This window comes from Dendrobates tinctorius, unplaced genomic scaffold (genome assembly GCF_039654945.1).
Source record: "Dendrobates tinctorius isolate UK_male_01 unplaced genomic scaffold, ASM3965494v1 ptg000173l, whole genome shotgun sequence".
Taxonomy (NCBI): domain Eukaryota; kingdom Metazoa; phylum Chordata; class Amphibia; order Anura; family Dendrobatidae; genus Dendrobates; species Dendrobates tinctorius.
The window spans coordinates 4,048,394-4,060,834 of NW_027361840.1; the positions used below are offsets into that span (position 1 = coordinate 4,048,394).

General features: G+C 48.7%; 1 pseudogene; it reads left to right on the plus strand.

Annotated features, from left to right (window-relative positions):
- The first annotated feature begins 1,058 nt into the window (after positions 1-1,058).
- LOC141053970 (uncharacterized) overlaps positions 1,059-12,441 on the plus strand; it is a 122,906-nt pseudogene continuing 111,523 nt past the window's right edge.

Here is a 12,441-nt window from a genome sequence, read left to right on the forward strand (position 1 = left end):
CTAGTGTAGACTTATTATGCTATGTGTGAATGGTGATGGATGCATGTGTCTTGTGACTGACTTATTTGAAACCCCTACCCTTGGATATTACGAATGGTGACAGAGTGTTGGTTTAGTCAGCACCAGGTAGTGGCTAGCTATGCGCCACTGAGCTACCATACCTTACACTAGCATCCGTCAGTGACCGCTTCCCCGGCACTGACGTTAAGCGTCCTCAGTTTACGCTGCGCTGCAGTCAGCAGTATCTCTTGGCGTTCGCGGCTGCGACTCCACACGCCGGCAGCCTGTGAGATTAACAGGTCCAGCGCTTACGCCTTATTTCCTCTAGAGTGTCTCTGTGCCTGTAACAAAGCCGCGCCTAGCACCTCGGGTGACTCTAACCCGAGTGTAGTGCGCCGCCTCCTAGCTAGTTTGCCATTGTCCAGCAGCAGTCTTGTCACCTACCGCACGGTGGACCCCGGGCGGCGAACGCACCTCCTATTTATATTTGGTGCGTTCCGCCGTCCATAACACCGGGGTCATGGTGTCCTCTATATAGTACTGGGGGGCTGGTGACCTCTCTCTATAGTACTGGGGGGATGGTGTCCTCTATATAGTACTAGGGGGCTGGTGACCTCTCTCTATAGTACTGGGAGCTGGTGACCTCTCTCTATAGTACTGGGGGGATGATGACCTCTCTCTATAGTACTGGGGGGATGGTGTCCTCTATATAGTACTAGGGGGCTTGTGACCGCTCTCTATAGTACTGGGAGCTAGTGACCTCTCTCTATAGTACTGAGGGGATGATGACCTCTCTCTATAGTACTGGGGGGATGGTGGCCTCTCACTATAGTACTGGGGGGATGGTGACCTCTCTATAGTACTGGGGAGCAGGTGACCTCTCTCTATAGTACTGGGGGGATGGTGACCTCTCTATAGTACTGGGGGGCAGGTGACCTCTCTCTATAGTACTGGGGGGCAGGTGACCTCTCTCTATAGTACTGGGGGCAGGTGACCACTCTCTATAGTACAGGGGGGGCAGATGACATCTCTATGGTACGGGGGCAGGTGACCTCTCTGTAGTACTTGGGGGCTAATGATCTCTCTCTGTAGTACTGGGGGGCTGGTGACCTATGGTTGGGGATGGTCTCCATGTCACAAGGGATCCTTCTCTCTTAATTTCTCGCCCCCTGCACAGAGCTGACAATATCCCTCCCCACCTCCACCCCCCCGATGGCTCCAGACAGCTGCACCATGACCCTCATCATCCTCAATGGCTGTCAGGATACTCGATATGACTCCATTCCTGTGCAGCTGTCAGGAGTCAATCAAGAAGAGGAGCGTCCCTCCAATCTTCAGGAGGTTTCTCTGAACTCAGGAGCAGTCAGTGCCGCTGTCTGCCATCCTCCAGCACTAAGCAGCCTCTCCAGGACCCCGCTGTCTGCCGTCCTCCAGCACTAAGCAGCCTCTCCAGGACCCCGCTGTCTGCCGTCCTCCAGCATTAAGCAGACTCTCCAGGACCCCACTTTCAACCGTCCTCCAGCACGAAGCAGCCTCTCCAGGACCCCGCTGTCTACCGTCCTCCAGCACTAAGCAGCCTCTTCAGGACCGCGCTGTCTGCAGTCCTCCAGCACTAAGCAGCCTCCCGGGACCCCACTTTCAACCGTCCTCCAGCACGAAGCAGCCTCTCCAGGACCCCGCTGTCTGCCGTCCTCCAGCACTAAGCAGCCTCTCGAGGACCCCGCTGTCTGCAGTGCTCCAGCACTAAGCAGCCTCTCCTGGACCCCGCTTTCAACCATCCTCCAGAACTAAGCAGCCTCTCCAGGACCCCGCTGTCTACCGTCCTCCAGCACTAAGCAGCCTCTCCAGGATCCCCCTGTCTGCCGTCCTCCAGCACTAAGCAGCCTCTCCAGGACCCCGCTGTCTGCCGTCCTCCAGCACTAAGCAGCCTCTCGAGGACCCCGCTGTCTGCAGTGCTCCAGCACTAAGCAGCCTCTCCTGGACCCCGCTTTCAACCATCCTCCAGCACTAAGCAGCCTCTCCAGGACCCCGCTGTCTACCGTCCTCCAGCACGAAGCAGCCTCTCCAGAACCCCGCTGTCTGCCGTCCTCCAGCACTAAGCAGCCTCTCCAGGACCCCGCTGTCTGCCGTCCTTCAGCATTAAGCAGCCTCTCCAGGATCCCCCTGTCTGCCGTCCTCCAGCACTAAGCAGCCTCTCCAGGACCCCGCTGTCTACCGTCCTCCAGCACTAAGCAGCCTCTCCAGGACCCCGCTGTCTGCCGTCCTCCAGCACTAAGCAGCCTCTCCAGGACCCCGCTGTCTGCCGTCCTCCAGCACTAAGCAGCCTCTCAAGGACCCCGCTGTCTACCGTCCTCCAGCACTAAGCAGCCTCTCCAGGACCCCGCTGTCTACCATCCTCCAGCACTAAGCAGCCTCTCCAGGACCCCGCTGTCTGCCGTCCTCCAGCACAAAGCAGCCTCTCCAGGACCCCGCTGCCTACCGTCCTCCAGCACTAAGCAGCCTCTCCAGGACCCCGCTGTCTGCCGTCCTCCAGCACTAAGCAGCCTCTCCAGGACCCCGCTGTCTGCCGTCCTCCAGCACTAAGCAGCCTCTCCAGGACCCCGCTGCCTACGGTCCTCCAGCACTAAGCAGCCTCTCCAGGACCCCGCTGTCTGCTATCCTCCAGCACTAAGTAGCCTCTCCAGGATCCCGCTGTCTGCCGTCCAGGTCTCCATTCTCCAGCTCCTGAATTGTCGGCTCTTGGGATTGTGAGTAATATGTGAGATTGGGGGTGAGGACTTATTCATATTGTGGCCGCTGAGCCCTTTCTTATTATGGTGCTGTGCCCTCTTTTATGTGCAGGGGGCTCCAGAGCTCACACAGTTGGTTGGGGGTCTATGGTGTCTGAGGAGACACCAGAGGTAAAGGATTAGTAGAATCCAGCAGGTGCGGGCATCTCTCCGGACCCCATACACATGGGCACATGTTCTGTATGGGGTGGGATCAAGCAGTGGGAAAGCGTCTCTAGTGCCGATTATCTCTAAGGAGAACAGGAGGTGGAGAGATGTGTTCGGATACATCAGAGGAAAATCACCCCAGAAAATGTCTAACAGACCCCGACAGATGTCTCCTCCCCGGTATATGGGGCCGCCACATAACAAGCTCCTTATAAATAACTGAGTCCATCATTGCCGGAGCCCCCACATACTGTATATATGTATATACACACAGGATTATGCATAGCTCCCGACCATCCCGATTCTCGGGGGACAGTCCCGTTTTTGACCCCCCTCACCCGCGTCCCGCCCGGGACTCTATTTTTCCCGCACTGCACTGAGCCACACCCCCCGTGTGTACAAGGTGTACAGAGCCACGTGTGTACGAGGTGTACGGAGCCACATCTGTATGAGCTGTATGGAGCAGAGCCTTTTTTTCGAGGTGTACAGAGCGGAGCTGCGCTTGTACGAGGTATACGGAGCCACGTGTGTACGAGGTGTACGCAGGGCTGGCGTTAGGGGCAGGAAAACCAGGCAGCTGCCTAGGGCCCCCGCTCCCCCTGGGCTCCCAGCTAGTGTCACATCACACCGCTGCTATGGGGCGCCGCCTGCCCCCAGTGCCGACTCCCCCCACCGCCGCAATAATGGAGGAGAGAGCGTCAGCTGACGCTCCCTCTCCCATCATTCCCCGCTCTGCCTCTGACGCAGTGGGTGTGCGATGACGTCATCGTCACTCTCACGGTGTGCCAGGACAGAGCAGGAGCCTGCAGTGCGGGCACGAGGTGAAGGTGAGGAGTGTGTTTTTCTTTTTTATTTAAATATATCAGTGTGAGTACTGGACTGTGGGGCCATTCTCAGGGGGGGTGCTATATACCATGGTGGGCTGTGTTGCTATATACCATGGTGGGCTGTGCTGCTATATACCATGGTGGGCTGTGTTGCTATATACCATGGTGGGCTGTGTTGCTATATACCATGGTGGGCTGTGTTGCTATATACCATGGTGGGGCTGTGCTGCTATATACCATGGTGGGCTGTGTTGCTATATACCATGGTGGGCTGTGTTGCTATATACCATGGTGGGCTGTGGTGCTATTTACCATGGTGGGCTGTGTTGCTATATACCATGGTGGGCTGTGTTGCTATATACCATGGTGGGCTGTGCTGCTATATACCATGGTGGGCTGTGTTGCTATATACCATGGTGGGCTGTGTTGCTATATACCATGGTGGGCTGTGCTGCTATATACCATGGTGGGCTGTGTTGCTATATACCATGGTGGGCTGTGCTGCTATATACCATGGTGGGCTGTGTTGCTATATACCATGGTGGGCTGTGTTGCTATATACCATGGTGGGCTGTGTTGCTATATACCATGGTGGGGCTGTGCTGCTATATACCATGGTGGGCTGTGTTGCTATATACCATGGTGGGCTGTGTTGCTATATACCATGGTGGGCTGTGGTGCTATATACCATGGTGGGGCTGTGCTGCTATATACCATGGTGGGCTGTGTTGCTATATACCATGGTGGGCTGTGTTGCTATATACCATGGTGGGCTGTGCTGCTATATACCATGGTGGGCTGTGTTGCTATATACCATGGTGGGCTGTGTTGCTATATACCATGGTGGGCTGTGTTGCTATATACCATGGTGGGGCTGTGCTGCTATATACCATGGTGGGCTGTGTTGCTATATACCATGGTGGGCTGTGTTGCTATATACCATGGTGGGCTGTGTTGCTATATACCATGGTGGGGCTGTGCTGCTATATACCATGGTGGGCTGTGTTGCTATATACCATGGTGGGCTGTGTTGCTATATACCATGGTGGGCTGTGCTGCTATATACCATGGTGGGCTGTGTTGCTATATACCATGGTGGGCTGTGTTGCTATATACCATGGTGGGCTGTGCTGCTATATACCATGGTGGGCTGTGTTGCTATATACCATGGTGGTCTGTGTTGCTATATACCATGGTGGGCTGTGTTGCTATATACCATGGTGGGGCTGTCCTGCTATATACCATGGTGGGCTGTGTTGCTATATACCATGGTGGGCTGTGCTGCTATATACCATGGTGGGCTGTGTTGCTATATACCATGGTGGTCTGTGCTGCTATATACCATGGTGGGCTGTGTTGCTATATACCATGGTGGGGCTGTCCTGCTATATAACATGGTGGGGCTGTCCTGCTATATACCATGGTGGGGCTGTCCAGCTATATTCCATGGTGGGTGGTGCTGCTATATGCTATGGTGGGTGGTTCTGCTATATACCATGGTGGGCTGTGTTGCTATATACCATGGTGGGCTGTGTTGCTATATATCATGGTGGGCTGTGCTGCTATATACCATGGTGGGGCTGTCCTGCTATATACCATGGTGGGGCTGTCCTGCTTTATACCATGGTGGGGCTGTCCAGCTATATTCCATGGTGGGCGGTGCTGCTATATACTATGGTGGGTGGTGCTGCTATATACCATGGTGGGCTGTGCTGCTATATACCATGGTGGGCTGTGCTGCTATATACCATGGTAGGCTGTGCTGCTATATACCATGGTGTGCTGTGTTGCTTTATACCATGGTGGGCTGTGCTGCTATATACCATGGTGGGCTGTGCTGCTATATACCATGGTGGGCTGTGCTGCTATATACCATGGTGGGCTGTGCTGCTATATACCATGGTGGGCTGTGCTGCTATATACCATGGTGGGCTGTGCTGCTATTTACCATGTTGGGCTGTGCTGCTGTAAACCATGGTGGGCTGTGTTGCTATATACCATGGTGGGCTGTGTTGCTATATACCATGGTGGGCTGTGCTGCTATATACCATGGGGGATACATTTTACATTATATTCTATGAGGAAGGCTGTGTTATATAATATGGGGGCTACATTATATTCTATGGGGGGGCTGTATTATATTATATTCTATGGGGGCTGCATTTTACTATATGAGGACGGCTACATTGTATTCTATGGAGGGGCGGCATTATGCTATATGAGGGGGGCTGCATTATATTCTATGGGGGGTTATATTATATTCTGTGGAGTGGCTGCATTATACTCTGTGGGGTAGCTGCTTTATTCTCTAAGGGGTGGCTGCGTTATACTATAAGAGGGGGGCTGCATTATAGTCTATGGGGGGTTACATTATACTCTGTGGGGAGCTGTATTATGCTCTACGGGGTGGCTGCATTATACTATATGTGGGCTACATTATACTGTATCGAGGACTATGGGGAATACTTTATATGAAGAACTATGCGGTGCATTATACTATGGGAAGTGAATTGTACTACATGGATGACTATGGCGATACACTATATGGAGCACTATGAGGAGAGTATTATACTTTATGGAGGACTGAGCAGTGTATTTTAATATATGTAGGACTATGAGGAGTGTATTATACATTATGGAGGACTATGGGGTGTAAACTGTAGATGTGCTGCTGATAACATGATACTGTATGGTGATCTGTTAGTGATCCATTAGTTATTGGTCTGTCTCCATCATTCTTTCTCAGACGGTGGAAAGAGGCCGGGAAACAAGTGTTGAATGATTTCAATATTGTCGATCACACTCATTTAGCAGCCTGAACTCAGCGCATATAACTACTGTACAGCCGAAATGCTTCTGTGTGAGGTGCAATATGTTAGCATTTGGGGCCCCATTTTAAACTTTGCCTAGGACCCCACTTTGCCTAAAACCGGCCCTGCGTGTACGGAGCGGAGCCGTGTGTGTACGAGGTGTACAGAGCAGAGCCGCATATGTACTTGGTGTGCAGAGCGTAGCCGTGTGTCTACGAGGTGTACGGAGCGAAGCCGCGTGTGTACGAGTTGTACGGAGTGGAGCCGCACATGTTCGAGGTGTACGGAGCCGCGTGTGTACGAGGTGTACAAAGCGGAGCCGCGTGTGTACGAGGTGTACAGAGCAGAGCCGCGTGTGCACTTGGTGTACAGAGCGGAGCCATGTGTACGAGGTGTACAGAGTGGAGCCATGTGTGTACGAGGTGTACAGAGCAGAGCCGCGTGTGTACGAGGTGTACGGAGCAGAGCCGTGTGTACGAGGTGTACGGAGCCCTGCGTGTATGAGGTGTACGAAGCGGAGCCCTGTGTGTACAAGTTGTACGGAGCAGAGCCGCGTGGGTGCGAGGTGTACAGAGCAGACCCCCGTGTGTACTTGGTGTACAGAGCAGAACCGTGTGTGTACGAGGTGTACGGCGCAGAGCCGCATGAGTACGAGGTGTACAGAGCAGAGCCGCATGTGTACGAGGTGTACAGAGCAGAGCCGTGTGTGTGCTTGGTGTACAGAGCGGAGCCGTGTGTGTATGAGGTGTACGAAGTGGAGCCCTGTGTGTACAAGGTGTACGGAGTAGAGCCGCGCATGTTCGAGGTGTACAAAGCAGAGCCCCGTGTGTACTTGGTGTACAGAGCGGAGCCGTGTATACGAGGTGTACGGAGCGGAGCCGCATGGGTGCGAGGTGTATAAAGCAGAGCCACGTGTGTACGAGGTGTACGGAGCAAAGCTGCGTGTGTAGGAGGTGTACAGAGCGGAGCCGCGTGTGTACTAGGTGTGCGGAGCTGTGTGTGTATGAGGTGTACAGAGCGGAGCTGCGTGTGCGGAGCGAATCCACATCTGTTCGAGGTGTACAGAGCCACGTGTGTATGAGGTGTGCGGAGTGGAGCCGTGTGTGTACGAGGTGAGCGGAGTGTGTGTATTTGGTGTACGTAGCGGAGCCGTGTGTGTACGAGGTGTGCGGAGAGGAGTGTGTGTATTTGGTGTACAGAGCGGAGCCGCGTGTGTATGGGGTATGCCAATCGGAGCCATGTGTTTATGGGGTGTACGGAGTGTAGTCATGTGTGTACGGGATGTACGGAGCAGAGCCAAGTGTGTACGAGGCATACAAAGCGGGCTTTTCCCGCGGACACAGGAGTACACGGCGGAGCCCTGAGGAGCACTTTAAAACTCGCACATGACGTTCCACCGGAAGTGATGTGCTGGAAGATGACCAGAAATTAGGTAATTTCATGAGGAGATTGTGACGGAACCATGGAGGCACTCCAAGGAATGCTTCAGATCCATCACTGTGTCCTCCTCCGACAGCGTGGACAGCGGGATCACCTTGGAATTCTGGGATGCCGGCCATGTGAGCGGATCTTGATATGTCCTGCACTGGGAGGCTCAGGTGGGCATTACAAAGGGAACCGGGTTGCTATAGTATCTTTATAGAATCTTTCTTTATTTCTTTCTTTCTCTCTCTGTTTCTTTCTCTGTTCTTTCCTTTTCTCTCTTTGTTCTTTCTTTCTCCTCTTTCTTTATCTCTGTTCTTTCTTTCTTTCCCTCTCTCTGTTCTTTCTTTCACTCTCTGTTCTTTCTTTTTTTCCTCTTTCTTTCTCTCTCTGTTCTTTCTTTCTCTGTTCTTTCTTTTCCCTCTCTCTCTCTGTTCTTTCTTTTCCCTTTCTTTCTCTCTATCGCTCTGTTCTTTCTTTCTCTCTCTATTCTTTCTTTCTTTCCCCTTTCTTTCTCTCTGTTCTTTCTTTCTTTCGCTCTCCCTCTGTTCTTTTTTCTGTCCCCTCTTTCTTTCTCTGTCTGTTCTTTCTTTCTCTCTCTATTCTTTCTTTCCCCTTTCTTTCTTTCTTTGTTCTTTCTTTCTTTCCCCTCTTTATTTCACTCTCCCTCTGTTCTTTTTTCTGTCCCCTCTTTCTCTCTCTCTCTGTTCTTTCTATCTGTTCTCTCTCTGTGTTCTTTCTTTCCCCTCTTTCTTACTGTCTCTCTGTTCTTTTTTCTGTCCCCTCTTTCTTTCTCTCTCTGTTCTTTCTTTCTTTCCCTCTCTAATCTTTCTTTTTTCATTCTCTCTCTGTTCTTTCTTTCCCTCTCTGTTCTTTCTTTCTTTTTTTCTCTTTTTTTCTCTCTCTCTGTTCTTTCTTTTCCCTTTCTTTCTCTCTATCGCTCTGTTCTTTCTTTCTTTCTTTCTTTCTTTCTTTCTCTCTCTCTCTCTATTCTTTCTTTCTTTCCCCTTTCTTTCTCTCTTTGTTCTTTCTTTCTTTCTCCTCTTTCTTTCGCTCTCCCTCTGTTCTTTTTTCTGTTCCCTCTTTCTTTCTCTCTCTCTGTTCTTTCTATCTGTTCTCTCTCTGTGTTCCTTCTTTCCCCTCTTTCTTACTTTCTTTCCTCTCTTTCTTTCTTTCCCCTCTTTCTTTCTCTCTCTCTGTTCTTTTTTCTGTCCCCTCGTTCTTTCTCTCTCTGTTCTTTCTTTCCCTCTCTAATCTTTCTTTTTTCATTCTCTCTCTGTTCTTTCTTTCTTTTTTCTCTTTCTTTCTCTCTCTGTTCTTTCTTTTCCCTTTTTATCTCTATCGCTCTGTTCTTTCTTTCTCTCTCTCTATTCTTTCTTTCTTTCATTCTCCTTTCTTTCTCTCTCTGTTCTTTCTTTCCCCTCTTTCGCTCTCCCTCTGTTCTTTTTTCTGTCCCCTCTTTCTTTCTCTCTCTGTTCTTTCTCTCTCTCTGTTTTTTCTATCTGTTCTCTCTCTGTGTACTTTCATTCCCCTCTTTCTTACTTTCTTTCCTCTCTTTCTTTCTTTCCGCTCTTTCTTTCTCTCTCTATTCTTTTTTTCTGTCCCCTTTCTCTGTTCTTTCATTCTTTCTTTTTATTTCTTTTTCTCTGTTTTTTCATTCTCTCTCTGTTCTTTCTTTCCCTTCTTTCTTTCTTTCGTTCTCCCTCTGTTCTTTTTTCTGCCACCTCTTTCTTTCTCTCTCTGTTCTTTATTTTCTTTCCCCTCTTTCTTTCTGTTCTTTCTTTCCCCTTTCTTTTTCTCTCTCTCTCTGTTCTTTCTTTCTTTCCCCTCTTTCTTTCTCTCTTTCTGTTCTTCCTTTCTCTTTCTGTCACTCTTCTTTCTTTCTCTCTGTTCTTTCTTTTTATCTGTTCTTTCTTTGTTCTTTCTTTCCCCATTCTTTCTCTCTCTCTGTTTTTTTTCAGTCCCCTCTTTCTTTCTCTCTGTGTTTTTTCTTTCTTTTTCTCTCTCTGTTCTTTCTTTCTCCACTTTCTTTATCTTCATTCTTTCTTTCTTTCCCTCTCTTTGTTCTTTCTTTCACTCTCTGTTCTTTCTTTTTTTCTCTTTCTTTCTTGTTCTTTCTTTTCCCTTTCTTTCTCTCTATCGCTCTGTTCTTTCTTTTTCTTTCTCTCTCTATTCTTTCTTTCCCCTTTCTTTCTCTCTGTTCTTTCTTTCTTTCTTTCCCCTCTTTCTTTCGCTCTCCCTCTGTTCTTTTTTTTCTGTCCCCTCTTTTTTTCTCTCTCTCTGTTCTTTCTTTGACTCTCTCTCTGTTCTTTCTATCTGTTCTCTCTCTGTGTTTTTTCTTTCCCCTCTTTCTTACTTTCTTTCCCCTCTTTCTTTCTCTCTCTCTGTTCTTTTTTTCTGTCCCCTCTTTCTTTCTCTCTGTTCTTTCTTTCTTTTTCTTTATTTCTTTTTCTCTGTTCTTTCTTTCTTTCCCTCTCTAATCTTTCTTTTTTCATTCTTTCTCTGTTCTTTCTTTCTCTTCTTTCTTTCGCTCTCCCTCTGTTCTTCTTTCTGCCACTTCTTTCTTTCTCTCTCTGTTCTTTTTTTCTTTCTCCTCTTTCTCTCTCTCTCTCTGTTCTTCCTTTCTCTTTCTGGCTCTGTTCTTTCTTCCTGTCTCTGTTCTTTCTTTTTATCTGTTCTTTCTTTGTTCTTTCTTTCCCCTTTCTTTCTCTCTCTCTCTGTTCTTTTTTCTGTCGCCTCTTTCTTTCTGTCTGTGTTTTTTCTTTCTTTTTCTCTCTGTTCTTTCTTTCTCCTCTTTCTTTATCTGTTCTTTCTTTCTTTCCCTCTCTGTTCTTTCTTTCACTCTCTGTTCTAGCTTTCTTTCCCCTCTTTCTTTCTCTCTCTCTGTTCTTCTTTCTCTCTGTCCATTCTCCTCTCTGTGTTCTTTCTTTCTCTCTTGCTCTCCTTTCTTTTTCTCTCTTTGTTTTCATTTTTCTCTCTCTCTGTTTTCTTTTTCTTTTTTTCCTCAGCACCTGTCAGTGTGCCCACAGTACCAGCCACTGTGCCCATAATTCCCACCACTGTGCCCCCAGTACCAGTCAGTGTGATCAGCAGTGCTAAATTGGTGCGGCTGGGCGTGGACATGAGTGTGACTAATTGTGAAATGGGTGTGGTCAGGGGTGTGGCCATCCTTTGTCTCTCTTTCCCTTCTTCAAAAGTTGGGAAGTATTGATTATGACACGTTAGTACAGTATATATATATATATGCACCTATAACCAGTGGAATGTAAAAGTTTGGCCACCCCTGCTCCAATTATTGTTATTGTAAACAGTTAAGCAAGTTGATGATGAGATGATGTGTAATAGGCCTGAAGATACAGGTCACACGTCTCCTTTGTATTTTAGACAAAACAAATATAAATTGTCAATTTTACATTTTAAAAAATTACTAAAAGGAAAATGGGCCGATATAAAAGTTTGAACATAAGGTTCTAAAAAGTCAACGAAGGATAAGTGCAATCATTGTCAAATTGCCAGAGGCCAAAAATCCCAAACTAAAGACGAAAATGTAACTTACACAATTAGGAGGAATCCACGATTTCAGTGTGCAGCGGTCGGTGTGTGGTGTCCACCAAGAGGAGGATAATAATCTATTCCATCGTCTGCAGTCTGTATCATATACCCGTCATACACACTTGGGTTTAAATGGAGATCCGTGTCGCCGCGGACCTACACTATCCTATACTGCTATATTCATTATCCGTGTTGCCGCGGACCTACACTATCCTATAATACTATACTCATTATCCATGTCACCGCGGACCTACACTATCCTATACTGCTATACTCATTATTCGTGTCACCGCGGACCTCCACTATCCTATACTACTATACTCATTATCCGTGTCCCCGCGGACCTAGACTATCCTATACTACTATACTCATTATCCGTGTCACCGCGGACCTACACTATCCTATACTGCTATACTCATTATCCGTGTCACCGCGGACCTACACTATCCTATACTACTATACTCATTATCCGTGTCCCCGCGGACCTACACTATCCTATACTACTATACTCATTATCCGTGTCACCGCGGACCTACACTATCCTATACTACTATACTCATTATCCGTGTCACCGCGGACCTACACTATCCTATACTACTATACTCATTATCCGTGTCCCCGCGGACCTACACTATCCTATACTACTATACTCATTATCCGTGTCACCGCGGACCTACACTATCCTATACTACTATATTCATTATCCGTGTCACCGCGGACCTACACTATCCTATACTACTATACTCATTATCCGTGTCACCGCGGACCTACACTATTCTATACTACTATACTCATTATCCGTGTCACCGCGGACCTACACTATCCTATACTACTATACTCATTATCCGTGTCACCGCGGACCTACACTATCCTATACTACTATACTCATTATCC